This window comes from Panulirus ornatus, chromosome 13, assembly GCF_036320965.1.
Source record: "Panulirus ornatus isolate Po-2019 chromosome 13, ASM3632096v1, whole genome shotgun sequence".
Classification (NCBI taxonomy): domain Eukaryota; kingdom Metazoa; phylum Arthropoda; class Malacostraca; order Decapoda; family Palinuridae; genus Panulirus; species Panulirus ornatus.
The window spans coordinates 14,375,574-14,398,559 of NC_092236.1; the positions used below are offsets into that span (position 1 = coordinate 14,375,574).

General features: G+C 41.7%; 1 protein-coding gene across 3 annotated transcripts in view; it reads left to right on the forward strand.

The window, feature by feature from the left end:
- Positions 1-22,986, forward strand: part of LOC139752778 (uncharacterized) — a 550,949-nt gene that overhangs the window by 354,638 nt on the left and 173,325 nt on the right. The window lies entirely within an intron of this gene.

The window sequence follows — 22,986 nt, forward strand, 5'->3', positions numbered from 1 at the left end:
CATCTCTTAGGATAGAGGAGAAAGAATACTTCCCACGTATTCCCTGCGTGTCGTACGTAGAAGGCGACTAAAATGGGAGGGAGCTGAGGGGGGAGACTGGAAATCCTCCCCTCTCGTTTTTAATTTTCCAAAAGAAGGAACAGAGAAGGGAGCCAAGTGAGGATATCCCCTCAAAGGCTCAGTCCTCTGTTCTTAACGCTACCTCGCTAACGCGGGAAATGGCGAATAGTATGAATAAAGAATAATGATCTAGAATGTAATGACCTGACTTCATTATTTCATACTGTGTCTGTCTCAAGAGCTTCAGCCACACAGCTGTATATGAGCTTTTCCTTAGACTCAGAAACTTTCTCATGTGAAATACACGGGTAAGTTGGCAAGCATGCCAATTAGCATAGTCTAATGCTTTGCAGAATTCGTCCTTATGCAAGACTTTTTCATACTTAGTGTCATAACGAACCGAACGTGTATTTTTCTCCCGCCGGACTTTCGCTCAATCACCGGGACTTACTTGTGAGACAGCTTTAAATGGAGAAAGGATTTTAGATTCATTAAGTATTGCATATTAATTTAGGGGACGCGAATGCAGCGAACGGAAACTCAAGTGAGAGTACGGATGAGAAATGAACTCGGTGAGAAATGAGTAAATCCTGACTGCAGTAACAATGAAGTTATGCTCGTGTAACCAGGGGCCAGTAGTTAAAGCAAGCCAATTACACTGGTGTAAAAGACTGCCACACACTCTGGCTGGGGTTCATTATATCAATGGGCAACTGCTGTACTCTTGCATACTATGTAGCTTTGTTGATGTGTGTTTGTATATGTATATATATGTGAGTGTGTGTGTGTGTGTATGTGTGTCTGTGTGTGTGTGTGTGTGTGTGTGTGTGTGTGTGTGTGTGTATGTGTATATATGTATGTATGTGTGTTAGTGAATGGGTGTGAACGGAACGCAAAGCTGTTGATGTTAGAAGATACACTGATCAGGTTTTTCATGAAGTGTTTCAGGATATAGTGTCATGCTTTTGAATTGATATTACAAGATCTTGATATTACAGCTACTAGAACGATACATGAGTGAAGAATAGGTTAAGTGAGAAGTAGATCTACATACTTAGTTCCTTCATGTGTCATGAAATATCTATTGCATTTTACTTTGCTTCTCATTTCCATTCTTCTCATCCTCCATTAACAACTCAAGTTGCATTATCACTTCTCTTTATTGGGTCTATTTCTTCTCCACTTTCTCGTCCAGATTTTCTCCTCTTCCCTTTGTCAGTATTGGGCAATTCGTCTTTTGGAGTCTATGACTGTAGATTCTTATACCTTTTTCCTTCGTTCTTGACTCTAGTGTTTTCTTTAATCTTCATTCATACATGGAAGACCACCTGGGAGACTTGGCTTGCTTAGAGTGTAGCTTACTTAGCTCTTAAGAGTTGTAGTGATAGCAGATTTAGAATCACTGGTAGTAATATTAGTAGCAGTAGTTGTAGAAATATTAGTAGTAATGGTAGTAGTAGTAGGAGTAGTAGTAGTAGTAGAAATAGCAGTAGTAGTAGTAGTAGTAGTAGTAGTAGTAGTAGTAGTAGAAATAGCAGTAGTAATAGTAGTAGTAGTAGTAGTAGTAGTAGTAGTAGTAGTAGTAGTAGTAGAAATAGCAGCAGTAATAGTAGTAGTAGTAGTAGTAGTAGTAGTAGTAGTAGTAGTAGTAGTAATAGTAGTAGTAGTAGTAGTGGTAGTAGTAGAAATAGCAGTAGTAATAGTAGTAGTAGTAGTAGTAGTAGTAGTAGTAGTAGTAGTAGTAGTAGTAGTAGTAGTAGTAGTAGTAGTAGTAGTAATTGTAGTGGTTGTAGTAGTAGTAGTATTGGCAGTACCAGATGCAGTGATTCTATTAATAGTAAAGTTAAGGAATACATAAATACAGACTTCATTCGTCCGAGAAGTAACATTTAAAGAAGGGAAATAGTAAAAAAAAGAAAAAAAAAACGCCAGCGATCAATATACGTTTTCCAGGTTCCGAATAAAAAAAGAAAAATGGAAGAACCTTTCGCCTTCTTGGCCAATTACTAAATGCATCGTTTTCCATCTTCCGGTTCCCCTTCATCTCAAAAGACCGGTTCTCTCTCTCTCTCTCTCTCTCTCTCTCTCTCTCTCTCTCTCTCTCTCTCTCTCTCTCTCTCTCTCTCTCGGTTCCCCACCATCTCAAAAGACCGGCTCTCTCTCTCTCTCTCTCTCTCTCTCTCTCTCTCTCTCTCTCTCTCTCTCTCTTGCACACCACTACGGGGTATACCTTATACCAGTCCTCCCTCTCACACCAGCATGACATAAACCTTATATATACAATTTCCGGAAACTTTCCCTTTCAAAAAGTTCCTTTGTTTTGGAATTTCCTCCTCTGGGCCATGTTTCGAATTTTTGGGGGACCGAGTTTGTCTGTTAGCGAACTTTTCATTACGTTATTTTCTTCGTTTATTTTCTCACTCACTGTATGAAACGTTATTTCAAAGGGAGTATATTCATTTACTTTATATGAAAACGTTTCATCCGCACAGTTTTTTGTTCAAGCATTTTGTGGATTCTGTTTTATCGTATATATTCTGATTAAGAGAGGCTGTTGCCAATATTTTCCCACGTTTTCCTTTTCCTTTTTCTTTTCATTCTGTATTAAATCTGTTTACCTTCGAGAGAGAGAGAGAGAGTTTTTTTCCACTTGTCCTTTAAAAAAAAACCTTTAAAACTGTCGAAGTTAATTATCTTAAATGCAGAATTTGGGGATATTTCAGATGAGCGCTTGTGCTCGCTTTCTCTATTGTTAGAAAACCTTTTTTTTTTTTCTTACCTGAAGATTCAGTGCTTGGAAACTATTTAATTCCTAGTCCCTTTGTTCAAGACTTTTCTCTTGGACCATTAAACTGAAGCGCTTTCTTTAGGAAATACATTCACATTGAAAGAGCTCCTACCTGAAGTCTCCAGTCTCGCCTACACACAAAAACACAAACGTACACGCGCCTCTTACATATATATATATATATATATATATATATATATATATATATATATATATATATATATATATATATATACATAAGTATTTTTTGTATTTAAGTACCTGGCTAGCCATGGCTCTTCACAGCATTTAGCAGATTTTTTCATTGACCATGTATTTGAAGCTTCGTCCCACAAGGCCTCTCTTGTCAAATATCATTCGCTTTCTCCAGATGCAAAAATGCCAGTTATGGTTTAGTTTTTCCTCGTTATGTTTTAGGGAATGAATCTTTAAGAGAGAGTTGTGGAAGTAAACAAAGTATGATTTAACGGAGGATGTGGACAGGATACACTGAGATGGTTTGAGCTTTTAGAGAGAGTGAGGGAAGAGAAACTAAAAAAAAAAAGAGGATTTGTATGTCATGGTGGGTGGAGTGAGCAAAGGGTATAAGGCAACTGAATAAGAAACAGAAAGAGACTTGGAGTTATCATGGTCTGAACAGGAAAGAGGTCCAGACGCGTGATGGGAATAGAACGAATTGGAGCGATGTGGTATACAGGGAGCGATGTGCTGTCACTGGACTGGACCAGGACATGTGACATGCTTAGAAGAAACCAAGGAAAGGTCAGTGGTGCTTGACTGTAGATAGAGGGGTTCAGATTTCTGGACATTATACATGACATAGAGAATGAACCTGAGCGAGTAAGGCCTCTTTATGTCTGTTCTTCGGTTCACCTAGTTACGTGGGAAATGGCGACCTGGTAAATATATATATGTGTGTGTGTGTGTGTGTGTGTGTGTATTCATACATATTCGCCATTTCCCGCGTTAGCCAGGTAGCCTTAAGAACAGAGGACTGAGCCTTATAGGGAATATCTTCACTTGCCTCCTCCTCTGTTCCCTCTTTTGGAAAATTGAAGTATTATGATTTGAGTGTGCCTCTGTGTGTGTGTGTGTGTGTGTGTGTGTGTGTGTGTGTGTGTGTATGTGTGTGTGTGTGTTTTAAACTATCACAATTCCATTCATCTGAAGGAATATGGGTCGAAATATTTTTCATCCTGAGCGTTTTCTCCGAAATCTTTTTGGATATTTTTCAAGAGACCTTTAGCTCGAGCTTCCACAGAAATCCCTTGCTTAAAGTCTTTTGTTAGGAACCTCTTTGCATTCAGCCTGTTTGTATAAAGTTCTTCTGTCTCAATCCTTTTACTAGACCTTTTGTATGAAAGAAGGTTTTCTTGCACTCTTTTTACATATCCGGACATTTTTCTTTTTCTCTCTCGTACAAGCCCGTTACTTTTACGAACACATTCATCTCTGGGGCTTGTATTAGATACGTCTGAGTATAGCAAGAGAAACAGAGGGATTGGATTAATTGGTGTGTGTGTGTGTGTGCCCAGAGGACAATATAGATCGAGTGAAGTAGTCATGTGAGGATCTGTGACAAGGGGAGGATTGGAGGAGAGAGTCCTTGAAAGGTACAAACTCTCACCTTAATTGTTAACATGTTTCTCCATTACATCATTTTGAACAGTTTTACAGCCTTGGGATTGGCATGTGGCGTCTAGTGAAGAGTTCTTTTTTCTCGTCGTATCCGTTCGAAAAGGCCAGATTTTTCCTTCCATTTTCTTTGATGACTTTGGGTGATATAAGTTGATGCTCTGCTCACGAATCGAAAGATGTATCGAAGACACGTATCTTCACACACACACACACACACACACACACACACACACACACACACACACACACTGTGCTCTGGGCACGGTGTTTGGTTGCTCGGTGTGTACCAGAATGCCTGTGTCTGTCCCTCCTCATCGTAATTTAGTGCTGAGTTATATCACCATGATCACGTCCGACACTGACCCAGGTCTTGTCGTGTGTGAAATATCCAGAACACAAACTCACGCAGTCAGTCACTCAGTCGCTGGGCAAGCTTGTGAGGGTGATGTTAGTAGAGAGATAAGGGCGAAGATTCATATTCCCGTTCCCTCCTCTTTATCAGCCTCGTCCTCATAGACTGTATGTACTTTCGTTTGAAGTCATGGAGGGTGGAAGGTAGGTAGGGTCGTTCGACCATCTGCGTCGATCAGGGATGTTTGTATACACAAGTCTTGTACAGCAGCGCGTTTAATTATTTTATGAGTCTGAACTCTTTCTTCCATGTTAAGAGTTTTTCAACTCTTTCTTCCATGTTGAAAGGGTTTTTTTTTTTTTAACTCTTTCCTCCATGTGAAGAGTTTTTGAGAAAAGTCTTAACAGAATCAAGAGTGAAGTAAACTTTTTGTGGGTATAACCAATGAAATTTCTCGTGCAATTTTCATCATTTTTGATTCACTTTTAGAACGAAAGGACTCGCTTTTATTTATCTTTTTCATTTCACGGCCTCACATGATTTCCATAGTCTTTTCCGTAATGTCTTCTCAGTTCCATAATGATGTCTAGATTATTAGTGTCATAACTAGAGCTGTCGGAGTTCGAAAGATAAATGGTTGAAGTACAATTTATACACTTTTCCCTCAAATTTATGGGAATAGATGGACGTTATAAGGAAATATTACGGTTCCCACACTCATTCTTCGTCGTGTATATTCATTTCCGTTTCGTCCAGCAAGAGTGATGGTGTACACGTAAAGATGGATGCGTCTTAAGTATGCCTGAAACTTAAGTCACCTTCAAGTGAGCGAAAAAAAAAAGGAAAAAAAACATATATAGTCGAACACGTTCGTGTGCGCTGGTACAGATGATTCATCAGAATCTTCAGTGATAACCATACCCTTTTACCACACACACACACACACACACACACACACACACACAATGACCCTTTTCATTTCCTGAAATCTATTTCATCAGCCACTGGCACAAAGCCCATGTGGTCTGTGTGGAATCTCTGAGATTCGGCAGAAATCAGATGAGCAACAGAGCATTATATTTTTTTTGTTTTCTAACACTCAAGGTCTTTCTTTCCATATTCTCTCTTCTCTAGAATATATGAAGTGAATGAGAGTGCCACGGCGTTTTATCATTGCCTATGCAAATTCTTTCCATTACCACAGATCCAGTTGTGCTGTAAAGAGGGCATGAGATTAATGTCTGCTGGAGGAGGTAAACTCTCAGGGAGATCGCCTGGGTACAATATCCGTTTTAGAGCAACTCCAAAAAAAAACGCCTTTCCAAACGCAGACTGTGGTGGTGGTGGTGATGGTGAGATCATGTCACTCCTGGAGGTTAAGAAGAAGAGGAGATTACTTTACGGTTCTCATTGGAGGAGATCCCAGAGTTCGAGATGATAAGGAGGAGGAGGAGGAGGAGGTTGTTCTGTCTAAACGTGAACTGGATTGATGATTATGAAAGGCTACATTATGCTATCAAGCACGTAGATATGTCAAAGGAACGTTCAGCATGTATCTGAACGTAGGGTATAAAACAAGGAACGTTCAGCATGTACCTGTACGTAGGGTATGGAAAAAGGAACGTTCCAGCATGTATCTGAACGTAGGGTATGGAAAAAGGAAGGTTCCAGCATGTACCTGAACGTAGGGTATGGAAAAGGGAACGTTCCACCATGTATCTGAACGTAGGGTATGGAAAAAGGAAGGTTCCAGCATGTACCTGAACGTAGGGTATGGAAAAGGGAACGTTCCACCATGTATCTGAACGTAGGGTAGAAAAAAAGGAACGCTCAGCATGTCTCTGAACGTCGGGTATGGAAAAAGGAACGTTCCAGCATGTATCTGAACGTAGGGTATGGAAAAGGGAACGTTCAGCATATATCTGAACGTAGGTTATGGAAAAAGGAACGTCCAGCGTGTATCTGAACGTAAGGTATGGAAAAAGGAACGTTCCAGCATGTACCTGAACGTAGGGTATGGAAAAGGGTACGTCCAGCATATATCTGAACGTAGGGTGTGGAAAAAGGAACGTTCCAGCATGCATCTGAACGTAGGGTATGGAAAAAGGAACGTTCCAGCATGTACCTGAACGCAGGGTATGGAAAAGGGAACGTTCAGCATATATCTGAACGCAGGGTATGGAAAAGGGAACGTTCCAGCATGTATCTGAACGTAGGGTATGGAAGACGGAACGTTCCAGCATGTATCTGAACGTAGGGTATGGAAAAAGGAACCTCCAGCATGTCTCTGAACGTAGGTATGGAAAAAGGAAGGCTTATCATGTACTTGAGAACTGGGGAACATGGAATGGTTGTTTTGGCTTCGTGAACTGAAATCAAGGAAACGTTGTGGCCAATTCTAATACCTGGACTCCGTCACCAACAGCTGTCGTCGGGTTGATTAGTATGACGTTAAAGGATTCTTAAGAAACCTGTGGTCACCGAGGTGAGCGAAGGGGGGGAGCTTCTAATTTCGACCTCCTTAGCTCACTGTGGGGGAAAAATATAATTATCTTCAAGTCTGAGGATGTGCATTATACATCCCAGAATTCTGGCAGCTGGGACTCTGAAAAGAATGATCAGCAGGGCGTCATTTTTCAAGAAATCATTCATCACTTTCACCTGTGAGGAGATGGTACAAGAATTGGCGCCGATGACCAGTAAATGCGATGCGATACCAAGCCTTGAATGATATCAAACAAGTGTCGATATCGATTGCGTAGTGATGCCATATACCTATCGTAAGTTTTGATTGCTACCACAACGGTATATGGTGTGTGTGTGAGTCGTGAGAGGGGAGGTGTAGGGAAAAGGGTGAAAGAGGAGAATAGGAGAGAGAGAGAGAGAGAGAGAGAGAGAGAGAGAGAGAGAGAGAGAGAGAGAGAGAGAGAGAGAGAGAGAGAGAGAGAAAGGACAATAAGCACGAGGAAGAGAAAGAGTAGAAAGAGAAAGGGGAGGAGGAAGAGCTGAGGGAGAAAGGAAAGGGAAATAGAGAAAACGAAGTAGAGAAGAAATTATGACTTAAAGTCGAGGAAGAGACAGATATAAACAAGCCACCTTGGGGACAAGAAGGAAAGAAAGAGGAAGAATTATAGCAAGGAAAATGAGAGAAAATGTGAACAGAGTAAGTAGGACTGCGACACGAAGAGGAGGAGGAGGAGGAGGAGGAGGAGGAGGAGGAGTGGGTGAGAAGTGGCATGAGAAGGCACGTTCACGCTGTGCCTATTCATGTGCCATGAGTAGGGAAAGGTCAGATGTGTCTCGTTCTTGAGGAGAACGCGAGAGTACGTGATACTTGGAGACCAAGGTGTGGCCAGACGGTGATGGTTACCGTGACCTCTGCTCTAACGAGGTGATTGATTTGCCGTGACGAGCGGTGATTGTTGCCGTGGACACGGTTGGTGTGGCAGTGACCCGATGATTGTTGGTGTGGTGGGAGGGGGGGGAAGGGGGACGATTGTCGCTGGGACGTGGCGACCGACTGCGTTGAGCTCCTGGTGACCTCGAGGCACTTGCGATGCCTGTCACTCACACACACACACACACACACACACACACACACACACACACACACTTCAGGGAATTCTCTGATGTCATACACACATTTTAGGGATTGCTCTGATGTCTGACACACACTTCAGGGAATGCTCTGTAACTTGAAGAGGTCAAGCGCCTGTCATTATGATGTATATGGTGAAATGCTCCTCAAGTTCACATCTTGCCTCCCTTTGGTAAACCAGAAGCTTTTCATATGGCGACAATGTCTTTCAAACACACTCTTATTTTCTAGGTGACCACTTACAAGTCCTCGAATTAATCCATGAATTGCATTGTTAGTGTCATGAGTTTTCTCTTATATCTTCGTCTGTCTCGTTTCAGGTCTACTTGTTCTCTTGTGTTCTAGCCATCCATTGTTCTGTGTTCTAGATATTGCTTGTTATGTTTCATTGCAGTCACTCCTTTTATATTTCTTTCTGGTTTCCACCAATAGAACCATCGTCGGGAAAGTTTCTATCCATTTTTTCCTAAGCGTCTTAGCCACTTCGTCTTAAATCTCATTACACTAAATAGTTGTTTGATATTTATCACTAATACAGCGAGTGAGTGTCATGAGTTGAGCGAGTTGGGGGGGGGGGGAGGTAATACGAGAGTGAAAAAATGAGAGTGAGTGAATGATTTGAGAAGATGCGAGAACAAGGGACCCGAGTGAGAGATTAAGCGAGTTAGCGAGAGGAGAGAAAGATGCCGATATAACGAATGGAACGAACCCCCCTCCCCAACCCTCAAACCCCCCCTCCTCCTACCAACCCTCAAAACCCCCTCCCCTGTCAGTGGCACCTGGCCTACCATCCGACTTCACGAATGCCAGCCATCTGGAGCTATGAGTGCCACACTGGCTGGTGTAAGATAGCCTCCGCCAGGCACTCAGTGGAGCTACTCGCCCAAGTAATAGCCAGTAGGAACCATCCGCCTCCTCAAACGTCCAGTCGAATCCTCCACGTCCTCAAATATATGTGGATACTTTTGAAATCATCACATGTATATATATATATATATATATATATATATATATATATATATATATATATATATATATATATATATATATATATATTCCTATGAGTCCAACGGGAAAATGAAACACGATAAATTCCCAAGTGCACTTTCGTGTAATAATCACATCATCAGGGGTGACACAAGAGAGAAATATAAGAGTCAGTTGATATACATCGAAGAGACGATGCTAGGACGCCATTTGGTAAACATGTCATTGTCCAAAACATACAACGAGCGTTTATATTTCTCTCTTGTGTCTCCCCTGATGATGTGATTATTACACGAAAGTGCACATGGGAACTTATCGTGTTTCATTTTCCCCGTGGACTCATAGGAATATCTTGATCACGCGCAAAATTGTGATCCTTTCCAATATATATATATATATATATATATATATATATATATATATATATATATATATATATATATATATATATATATATTTTTTTTTTTTTTTTTTTTTTTTTTATACTTTGTCGCTGTCTCCCGCGTTTGCGAGGTAGCGCAAGGAAACAGACGAAAGAAATGGCCCAACCCCCCCCCCCCCCCATACACATGTATATACATACGTCCACACACGCAAATATACATACCTACACAGCTTTCCATGGTTTACCCCAGACGCTTCACATGCCTTGATTCAATCCACTGACAGCACGTCAACCCCTGTATACCACATCATATATATATATATATATATATATATATATATACATACAAGATGGTTTCAAAACGTAAATCTAATAAGGCTTCAGAGCATCTCGTTTCCCAGACTTCATTAAAGTCTTTTGATAACGCGTGTAATCTAATATCATGTAAAAAGAGAAGACTTGCACAGGGCAGAGGATTGAGAACAAATCTGATTTTTAAACATAAAGATATGGGATTAACTACACACACACACACACACACACACACACAGACAAAATATGCAAGGTCATATAAAATATGAACTAGAACATTTATTTTTAATTCATTTAATAGTTTATAAACTCATTTTCATATTAGTTTACTGAGAGAGAGAGAGAGAGAGAGAGAGAGAGAGAGAGAGAGAGAGAGAGAGAGAGAGAGAGAGAGAGAGAGAGAGAGAGAGAGATTTTAGGATTTTGTTAGTGAGAATTATTGTGAGTCTAAGGCCTCAAAATAAGAGGTTAAGACTCTGTAACAGCTGTGACATGTTTATGTTATCTGACATCAGCAACGTAACATGGCAAAAGCAATATTTTTACCTCCTGGTTATCTGAAGCTTTGAGTCTTACTTCCTGTCTACTTTCTTTGAAAGTTTATTGTTCTCTTTTATCAAGGCCTTACAGGTCGGTTCGTCGAGACTCCCAATCCATCACCTGTGATTTCAATACGAAAACCCGCACATGAAAGAAAGATAACATATGTGACAGAGGCTTTAAGTAATTTTGTTCCTCAGTGTTGATCAAGGAGAGCAAAAGATCTTGAAGACCGAAGCTTCGATCTTTTTTAAGATTTGACCAACAATGATAACTCACGAGCACAAAATTGCCTTATCTAGAAAAAGACGACATCTAGCTCATACCATTGGCATTTTGTCGTCAAGGGATACCAGTATTTTCCCCTCATTTTTTTGGCAGTTTGACCATCAAGAACGGCAGACATTCTTCCACTGAACTGGCCAGTTGTCTACTCCTAATCTTTATCATCAGAGATTGTGTCTTGGTATGCAGATTAGCTCGTACAAACACTGATTTTCATATTGACATCGAGTCTGATCTCTCATGAGATGAGCATATAGATAAAACTAGAAACCATTGGAGTAACCTTTACAGAACCTAATAGTTAACACAGGCAGCCCAGCTAGACGGACAGTTGGTCTCTCTCTTCTGTCTCATTTACTAGGTACATTGCTCTGAAGCTAAGCAACCCCATTCCAGACACCAACAATTTGGTCTATAAGTAGATAAGTTCGTTGGCTTGGTCGGCAATGGAGCTTCTGATGCTATTTTTGTCCATGACGGAGAGTTTGGACCTCTTCAATGCTAGCTATTATGTCTCTCAGTACCAACATTCAGTCCTCCATGATTAGATACTGGATCTTCTCGGAATTGGAAGGATGTCTCGCCTCCCTCGACTAGGACTCTAGGAGTGGCAGTTTTAGCTGTTGTTTCGTTGCACAGGTTCTGCCCGGCAAGGTCACTTCGTCTCGTTGCGTCCCATTCCCTTAAGCAGCAGTGGTAGGTCAGCAGATCTACTGGAGGAGGGAAATTGTTGCCTGCCGAAGGTGATAGCAGTAATACTGAAAGCCAAATCCCTCCCTCCATCAAGCATTGAGGTTCATCCTCTTATCTATTGCTTTCCACGTGGTCTAAATCAAGGACCTCAGAGGCAGAAGACTATTGACCACATTTCTCAAGTCCCTTCGTGGACGACAGCCCCTTACTTGGTCATCCTCGCTAAACGGTAGAAGTTGTCGCCAAATGACATGGTGGAGACTTGAGACTGTGGATGGCCATGAAAGAGTAATGATGCCACATTTGGGTTTGGGGGTTTCGTGCGAACGTGGATCTCACACGGGAAGGAGCACCAATGATGTAAATAAACGAGGATTGAAGACCCTCTTGCAAGTTAATGTCTATCATCACGTACTGGCGAAGGCAAGACGGTAGATTTCACCACAGTACCAACAAATCACCACCAACGCCATAACGACACAGCGCCACAGTACCACATTTCAAGTACCACGCTATCATGGTGATGTATATAGGACGTTCATTCTCAGTTGCCTTCTAAAAATATAAGGACTTGAGTGGACGTGGCTGTGATCTAGGTGTCTTGTAGTATGTTTGGTCTACGTCCAAACTGGCGTGATGTGGCGTAAGTACTTTGCTTTAAGGTATACAGACAAGCGGAGAATATATCATGGATGGTTGTCCATGCTGTGTGAAACTCCCATTTGTTGACATACGTTCAAGAAGATAAAATGACGTAAGTATCTTGTTCCCAAGTATAAGTTCACAAAGGAAAACTGACGTATACATAATCTTGCTTCTAGCGTAACCATCTTGCTTTTAAAGACGGGTGTGAATTAGCTCGCTAGTAAACATCCACATTCAAGCGGGAGGAGACACCGTGAATTGTCGTACTCAAATGCGAGTATCTTGTCTCGAGGTAAATATACCAGGAGGTAGCTGTCTCTCGAGTGCCTCTCGAGACAGCTGGCCTGGCCTCTGGGTTACTTAAAGATGATCGTATGAAAGTCAGGTTTTGTGGGTACCATGAAACACCTCGGTCCTTACACCCACACACCCACGGCTTTCCTGTCCCCGCCATCCGCCCTGTTCAGACCAAGCTGGGCCTGGATTCAGGAGGTGGTCTCAAGAGCTGGGTTAATTACTCTCGTTAGCCAGGAGATAAATTTTTATTTCGGAGGAATTAAGGAAAATGTAGTGTACCCACTACGTGACCTTTACTGACAGTTGGCTGGGCGAAAATGTGAACCCCACTACATGGCAATAGAACAGTAGCCCCGCGCAACACTCATACAGTTTCAGTAGAAAACGAATGTATACATTGCAACATTAGAGCAACGCCACTACATCACACCACATGATCACAACAGTGCCAGCACCACGAACAACACATTGCTACCACCAAAGCACCAACACACAGCAGCCTACCCAAACACCACGACACTACTTCCATTCTAAAACGCCACCCAACACACAGGCAACATTGCCTTAGCACTAAAACACTATCGGTGCAACACCCACCAGACCACATCAACACAACACCACCACCCCCCGCAACACTGGTCCCACAACATTGCAAGACTGCCAGTGCAACACTACATCATTACCAAAAGGCCAAAAGCCTAGTATCCTCACCACAAAACCACAATACCAGCCTAGTATCCTCAACACAAAACCACAATACCAGCCTAGTATCCTCACCACAAAACCACAATACCAGCCGCTCCACGGCTTCCAGTGTGTGTGTGTGTGTGTGTGTGTGTGTGTGTGTGTGTGTGTGGAGTTAACATGCGGTCGTACTATTGTGCGATACTTTTGAAATATTCATCGGGCATCTAGGTAGCGCCCTCGATGAGACGAAACCACTCAGTTGATTGTGAAGTTCCCTGGAGAGGAGAGGAGAGAGAGAGAGAGATAGAGAGAGAGAGAGAGAGAGAGAGAGAGAGAGAGAGAGAGAGAGAGAGAGAGAGAGAGAGAGAGAGAGAGAGAGATGCCATCATAATACTCGGCTGTAAAATGCATGCTGGCCACTGTCGATGATGCTTTTATAATACTTGCACATTTTGCGCGAGATGTTTAACACCGTTCACTTTTATAAGGCTCATTTCGGGGGTACCCGCTTCTCCTGCTTTCACAAAACTGTTTTATTTTGCGATGCTTTTTTTGTTTTTTTCCTCTTAAAATGTCTGCCCTCAACGTACTTTTCTAAATCCTCCGCTACTCAGCAAATATTGTTTCATGTCCTTACTATGTAAATCCATTTCTCTAGAACAGCCATCCATATCAGAAAACAAATAATGCCTCAGATATGATTAATTCCGAGCATCCCATATTGATCAAGTATTCATCATATTCTATAGCTGTTCCATAGATTTGACCGAACCATGACTTGGGGATGATATTCTATCCAGTCGTTTATATACCTAAATCAATATGTAAAACGTCTTTTTCTTTTATATATGTATTGATAATTATTCATCGTTCTTTATCATATCTGAATTTCTCTCGTATGCAAATACGGCAATTAATCACGATCGTTGTTTTAGAAGACGATTTCCTTATGGTCTGTTCCTGTTCAGTTTATCTGAATATCCAAATTTACGATATCTCCAAAGCGTTACCGCTGAATAATTCCGCAATATTTCTTTAGTGCTTGATCTATTTCTCAGGACTGGTGACTGAATGTGTGTATGATACGTTTTCATTGGGAAATAGACAAATTTGAGACATCCCCCCCCCAAGTCCCACTGAAGATAACCCATTTCGTCAACAGTTAACTACTTGCCGATACGCCATTATGATACTCATCATTACTGATATGATATCACCGTCACTCAGAGTTCCGTCGAGCCAATCAACTACAGTACTGTAGACCAGGGTGTTCTGAACCTTCTCTTGCCCCTGCAGTCTACATGGGGGTCGGGTTTTTGGTCTGTAAAGCCAATGCTCCACTTGTCCAGGGCAGTATGATAGTGTCTGATCATTGTGGCAACGCGGTTTGAATGGCAGACGTACGATTACTGCCAGAGATTACAAGGATAGTTCCCTACAATATGACTTCAACGTATAGAAGCATTTTAGCGTAGTACCCCTTGTATTTCTATACATCATGACAGGCTTTATGATATAGTCATTCAGATATAGATAAAATTCAAAAGTATTCTGTTTTAACAAGTGAGAATAATGCTGTTAGCGCTCTTTATTTGAATGTATTTTGCTCTTTCAACGACCAACTGGTAAAATGTCTGTGTACAATCGGTTCAGAGCCCTCTGTTGTAGACTGTGACGAAGCGGGATGCTACGTCAAGGCCAATGGCCGTCGTTTGTCCACAAGAAAAAGGGGGAGACTATGATCTTGTTTACTTTAGTAGCAAGGTAGTGATGGATGCCCCATGTGGCGGGTGGCCTCGTGAAAGCCTTGGATGCTTGTACCACAGACTTCCCCCAGTTGACCATTTCCCGAAAATGCATGTAAGGTATTTCGAGAGGGAGAAAGAGAGAGAAAAAAAAGAGTTAAGAGTTGCTAATGGTAATTCAGTTCAGTGTGTTTCTCTCTCTCTCTCTCTCTCTCTCTCTCTCTCTCTCTCTCTCTCTCTCTCTCTCTCTCTCTCTCTCTCTCTCTCTCTCTCTCTCTCTCTCTCTGAGATGCCCAGTTCTCGACTCTCACTTTATATTTCCCCTTTCCCACTTAATCATTCGTTTCATCCCCCCCATTCTTTTCTTCTCTCTCCTTCTGTCTCCATCCCCCTTTCTCCTATACCCCTTTCACCCTCCCACCTGGAGACAGCTGCTGCCAGAGCCGACGAAAATTAACAGGCATTTGGGGACAATTTAGTCACTCATGTTTATGGATTTTTCAGGCTCACATGCACGGAGGAACTTCCTCCTCCTGATGAAAAAGTGGTAGTAAAAGAATGAGAGAGAGAGAGAGAGAGAGAGAGAGAGAGAGAGAGAGAGAGAGAGAGAGAGAGAGAGAGAGAGAGAGAGAGAGAGAGAGAGAGAGAGAGATTACACAAACTCACCAAGAGAAAAACGAAGCATCGCGACATAAAAACGCAAAGAACGTAAAAGTGACAAGGATGAGGCGATGAAGAGGAAACAGCAAAAAAAAAAAAAAAAAGAGAGAAAGATAAGAGAAAAGACAGGAACACGAAAGGAAGAGAGAAGACCAATGACCCTGCGAAGGAAACACCTTCTGCGAGCAGAAAGAAAAGTTTAGACAAAAGTAACACCAGCACCTTGGCGTCGAGTGCCATTGGGAGGGCAGGGATGGGTGGAGGGACTGAGTCTCTGGGAGGGCAGGGGTGGGTGGAGGGACTGAGCCTCTGGGAGGGCAGGGGTGGGTGGAGGGACTGAGCCTCTGGGAGGGCAGGGGTGGGTGGAGGGACTGAGCCTCTGGGAGGGCAGGGGTGGGTGGAGGGACTGAGCCTCTGGGAGGGCAGGGATGGGTGGAGGGACTGAGCCTCTGGGAGGGCAGGGATGGGTGGAGGGACTGAGTCTCTGGGAGGGCAGGGATGGGTGGAGGGACTGAGCCTCTGGGAGGGCAGGGGTGAGTGGAGGGACTAAGCCTCTGGGAGGGCAGGGGTGGGTGGAGGGACTGAGCCTCTTGGAGGGCAGGGGTGGGTGGAGGGACTGAGCTTTTGGGAGGGCAGGGGTGGGTGGAGGGACTGAGCTTTTGGGAGGGCAGTGGTGGTAGTGTGGTAGAGACTCGGGCACCATAGGTAAGAGGTCGTTGCATACCCTCCCTTAGATCTCCCTTACATCCTGGAACTCTGGAAATAGAATCAGAATCTCTTGATTGCATTTTCTCATCGATATACTGTTGACTGGAGCTGGAATCCCCCCTCCCCCCCTCACTTTTGAGTTACGATAAAACAATTATCTTTATCACTTTGGGACACGGTCTGTAAATACACCTGGGATTAAGATTAAATGAAAAAGAGAAAGTGGATCAAAGACTTAACTTGAACGATATGTTGAAAACTGGACGGGTCATCGAACAGTTGAACCAAAGGCCGCCTCAAATGCTTCGTTGGAGGCTGCAGAAGCGAACTAGTTACGCGTATTGGCAATACTAAAACTTTTATTTCACGCAGACGTAGTAAAGTTGAGCGTAAGTCAGATCGAGTATGGTACGATAAGGAGAAACGTTTATTATCAGATGTGAGTTTTCAGTGAGACGAACATCACGTCTTGGGAGAGAGACAGATACCAACCAAAGACATGACTGGAATGAAGTGATGAAAGACCTTAGAAATGAAACGAGGAAAGAAGGGAACAACAATACTGTATATGGGTGTCCAGAACGTGTTTTCAGACTTATGAACATTGAACTGTGAGGCTAATAGGTAGAACCCAACATTATTATGACATTATATCTTGATAGGTTAAGTCTGGATGAACGGAGGAGAATACCTAGGCGTCAGTGGAAGTTCTCACATCTCCAACAGTTGTCGGAAGGAAGTTTTGAAGAGTTATTTCACAAAGACTGGCCATCAAGGCCAACAAGCCGACGAATTGGTGAAAAGTTTGCTGCTGTTGGCCCAGTGCAAGATCATTGCGAAGGTCAGAGTGGACGACATGGAAGTGTTGGAAGATATCATAGTAAAAAATGCGCAGTGCAGTAGCTTTTAGTATGAGGAACGTGAACACTGCATGTTGGTAAGCAACGTCTTGAGAATAATGCACGGAGGTTTAGGATCGCATCCTTAGTATATCATGAGAATGATGGTTTCACTTCTCTCTGAATTTGTCGTATAAGAAAGTCAAGATTTTTCGCTATATATGTCAAATTCACGTAAATGGAAAGACGAGAGAGAGTTATTAAGATTTATACATAGAAGACAGATGTTTAGAGGATGTTATTCACACACACACACACACACACACACACACACACACACACACACACACACACACACACATACACACAAGAGATGGGGGCCCCACGGGTGTAAAACTCCCTTCCCCACACAGTACAAATAGGTAATTACACAAATCAAACACTGAGACCAGAATGGATTACAAACAAAACCCCTTTGATTAGAAAAGTTTTGCTCTACAGTCAATAGCAGGAATATATGCATCATCTGTGCTTAAATATCTGGGTGCAGTTAGGCCGATGACCCAAACTTCTCGTAGTGATTAAGGGTCACGTACGTCACAATGTTTATCCATTTATTAAACAATATATGTTAAGTACTCATTAAGATCGCAGGTTAAACCATTAGTGTCTGTTACTCTTCTATTGTTCCCTAGTTACGTTAAGTATGAGTTAGTTACGTTGGGTCCTAGTTTACCTATACACTCAAGTAGAAGTCATACCGTAACACTAACAAGCGGTTGTGGTGATATTGTCTCCAGTAACAGTACCATCGTGGGCTAACTAGGTCGTTTCTGGCAGTCATGGTCTAATTAAGTCATAACTGGCGACCCTGGTCTGTGTGGACGTGAGCTACGGACCATTAACCCTTAATTAGGCACCTCTGTCTGACATTCACTTAGGCCTCGTTAAGTCTGAACCATTACTGAAAAACGATTGACGTTTTTTTCTCCCCATTTCCTTCTTGACATTCGCAATTTTTTTTTATTAATTTTTTGTAATGTTGAACGAGGTTGTAGAGGGGTGACTATTATTTGTAACAACAATGTTTTTTTTAATCGTTACAGTTTTTTAATTATCTTAGGTTCAGGGTTCATTATAAGCACTCTTAATAAGGTCTGAGGAGGTCGCCTGGCGTGCGGAAAAATGCTGCTGGAGCGATACAGGCGTGTGGGAGGTGATGAGGGTGAGGTAGATGGTGAGGGAGAGATGATAGGTGGTGGTGAGGGAGAGATAGGTGGTGAGAGGGAGGTAGGTGATGAGAGGAGGGGGGGGGATAGGTGGTGAGGAAGAGATAGGTGGTGAGGAAGTGATAGGTGGTGAGGAGGAGATAGGTGGTGAGAGGGAGGTAGATGGTGAGAGAAGGGAAGGTGGTGAAGAAGAGGCTGGTAGTGAGGGGGAGGTAGATGGTGAGGAGAGGCAGTTCGTGAGGCAGATGCAGGTGGTGAGGGCAGGTAGTGAGTGAGGGAGGAGCAGGTGTTGAGGCAGAAGCTCGAGGCAACTGACTCTGGTTGAAGGGGATGGCACCACGTTTTTCTGTGAAATCAAATAAAAATTGAAAAACCGAAATGACGATTATATATATATATATATATATATATATATATATATATATATATATATATATATATATATATATATATATATATATATATATATATATATATATATATATATATATATATATATATATATATATATATATAAAGAGAGAGAGAAACTGATACATAGATGGATTACAGAAGATGCACCAAAACCAGTTTACTGTCATCAAAACTGAAGGATTATACTTTTTTTTCTTCACAGGAAATCCTTACCAATGACTGACATCAACACTCATTTGGAGGCAAGTTTAACAACAATGCCTAGTCGTGGTGCATGAAGGCAGTCACCTTTTTTTTGGCCGACAATCCATAAAGTGCCTCTCTGGTTACTCTCGAAATGACATTCACAATTTTTCGTCCTTTTCTTTTTTTTCTTCTTTGCTGGTGTTGCACTTTGTAAATGAGGTTTAGATTAGTTCAGGGCTCTTTAGCTTCCAACTATTATATGACCTTTTTTTGTAATCATATGACCTTTATTTTTGTAATCCCGGGTTATATATATATATATTTTTTTTTTGATATTTTCGAGGACATGCACCCTCAGAAATAAATCTATTTGTTCTGCATTGACAAATTCATCATCGCTTTGGTGTGTGTGTGTGTGTGTGTGTGTGTGTGTGTGTGCGTGGTGAGGGTTATCCAATTTAACTTAGTTTTCCCTGAAAAACGAGTTATGTTTGCTGATGACGCGGCTGTGGTGGGAGATTATTGTGAAAAACTACATGGCTGCTTTAGCGTGAGGGAACGTACGAAGGAGATGAGGTATGTGGGTTATCAGATCTACCAGTGGTGAAAGACACGTTGCTTGTTGTGTGCATGAATGGAGATCAAGTAAATAAATGAATGAATAAATGAATATTTAGTAATAGTAACCACTACACTATACGTGTGTGTGTGTGTGTGTGTGTGTGTGTGTGTGTGTGTGTGTGTGTGTGTGTGATTCCTATTTTTGAGTTACGAGGAGAATGAGGTTTACACTCGTTTTGCCACCAACTCTTAACCATCTGTATAGGTAATATATTTTCACTCTTATGTACGTACAGACGGACACATCCCAGCCTAAGCTAGGTGTGTGTGTGTGTGTGTGTGTGTGTGTGTGTGTATGTGTGTGTGTTTGAAGACATTTTATTGCCTGAAATATCACTTGAAGAGAACCTCTTCAAGAATACAAATCTCTTAACTCACGTTCCTTTTTTTTTGTGAGTTTTATTCCGAACACGTTATCAACTCAGACGTCGAAAAAGAAAGATAGTTGGCGTCGAAAAAAAAAAAAAGAGGAAACTTCCCACGAAATATATGAAAGTGATGATTTCACCTGATCATAAGGAAGGCCTTTTTACATTCTAGTCGTGCTGCTGACGTCATGAGGATGAATAATACTGTAGGCGAAATTCAGGCGATGGAATGGTTTAGCAGCGTGTGTTGGTCAAGACTCTATTGCCTCCCGCCATTATACGAGCCTGAAGAAGAAAAAAAAAGGGTGGGGGGTAGGGAGGAATGTGAGAACAAGATTAATGTGAAAGGCTCCAGCCACCAGCAGACTCGTGCGTTTGATGTTCTCTTCATTGACCCATTTGGATTACGTTGAAGGCCAAAAATAGATGAAGGAGTTGATATCAAGAATGGTTGGTGTCCCCATTTGAAAATACGTATCATCTATAAGAAGGAGAGAGAGAGAGAGAGAGAGAGAGAGAGAGAGAGAGAGAGAGAGAGAGAGAGAGAGAGAGAGAGAGAGAGAGAGAGAGCTAAGTGACTGTCTTTATAATGCACCACTTGACACACACACACACACACACACACACACACACACACACACACACACGAACTTCTATGGACATCCTCCCCCTTAGATTCCTAGGTCACCCTCCAGAACGAAGACACATGACGCACGACGTATCCCCGGGACCATCACCGACGCTCAAAGGACCAAGCACCGTTTATCATCCCGTTCTCCACCGCAGTTGTATCAACTGAGGGTATACGTATGGAAGAAAGGAAGAAAGAAAACGCGCATCACAGACATCCCCACCCATCCACCCACCCACCCACACACACACACACACACACACACACACACACACACAACACACACACACACACGGCCCTATAACCACATACTGACCTGGTGCCATATTGGTCGCGTGATACAGCGAGTGAAAACCCTTCGTCATCAAATTCATAACAACATGAATGGTTGTAATGATGGGCCGATACAACTTTCAGTCGTATGCTGGAAAACACGGCGCACTGGACGACGGGGCTTTATGCTGCCCTCCGCTCGTGTGTTCTCTCTCTCTCTCTCTCTCTCTCTCTCTCTCTCTCTCTCTCTCTCTCTCTCTCTCTCTCTCTCTCTCCCCAATAAAACATTTAACAAGAGCTTCTGTCCCGAATAAAACGATGACATTTCCAGAATATATATATATATATATATATATATATATATATATATATATATATATATATATATATATATATATATATATATATGTATATATATATATATATATATATATATATATCTTTCTTCTTTCAAACTATTCGCCATTTCTCGCGTTAGCGAGGTTGCGTTAAGAACAGAGAACTGGGCCTTTGAGAGAATATCCTCACCTGGCCCCCTTTTCTGTTCCTTTTTTTGGAAAAAAAAAAAATTAATGAGGGGAGGATTTCCAGCCCCCCGCTCCCTCCCCTTTTAGTCGCCTTCTACGACACGCAGGGAATACGTGGGAAGTATTCTTTCTCCCCTATCCCCAGGGATATATATATATATATATATATATATATATATATATATATATATATATATATATATATATATATATATATATATATATAAATATATATAAATATATATATATATATATATATATATATATATATATATATATATATATATATATATATATATATATATATATATAATTTATTCTTTGTTTTCTTTCTAAAAAGGGAGTAGTTTGATGGGGATCATGCAAAATAGTCAGTCAGTAGGGAGTATATGCATGACTCGAGTGAATGGTAGGTAGATGTGGTAGAACTGGTCACACAGGGGTACCAATCATTATCGTATAAACCAAATGGCGTCCTAGCTTCGTCTCTTCGATGTATATCAACTGACTTATATTTTTTCTCTTGTGTCTCCCCTGACGATGTGATTATTACACGAAAGTGCACATGGGAACTTATATTGTTTCATTTTCCCCGTGGACTCATATATATATATATATATATATATATATATATATATATATATATATATATATATATATATATATATATGATATTGGCACACACACACACACACACACACACACACACACACACACACACACACACACACATGACTTCGTGTTGCAAGCATTCTGTCAGGCAGGAACAAAAGCCTCCTCAAAGGAGTTCGAATAATTCATTGTTTTATAGACCTCAGACAAAGAGAGCCAGCCGCCCTCACTCAGGTGCCCCTGGCTGCCTCCTGAAGGGGGAGAGGGGGAGAGTCGTCTCTTCCCCCTCATAAATTTCCCTAATTTTGGTCGAGTTCATTAGAGAGAGAGAGAGGGAAAAATTACTCGGCAAAAATATTTTCTTCGAGGTGTTTCCGATGGTGTGCCGACTTCACGAAACCATGAGTTGTTTGTCATGATGAGAGAGAGAGAGAGAGAGAGAGAGAGAGAGAGAGAGAGAGAGAGAGAGAGAGAGAGAGAGAGAGAGAGAGAGAGAGAGAGAGATGTAGGTTAGAAATAAGCTGTTTCATAATCTAAGGAAGAATCGGAAATAATTTTCCTCGGGCCATATTTAAGGAAGAACGATTGGAAATAATTTTCCATGGGCCAAATTTGCCTTCGATCCATTTCAGGGGAAAAAAAGAATCCTCAAAAAATTCCTTTTCATGATCGTGTTTGTTTTCCCTTCACAGTTTACGCTATCGAGTGTGATGATGTAAAAGCTACACTTTCCACTCAAGAACTATTTCAGTGGGTACGATGTATGTTCTTCCATATGTCACAAGTGCATCCACACTTTTTTCCTCTTCGAGGAAAAGCTATCAAAAACACCTCCAGTCTTATAGAAAAATTAACGTACGTGCAAAATATCTTGACTCCCATAAATAGGAAGCAAAGAAACACGTC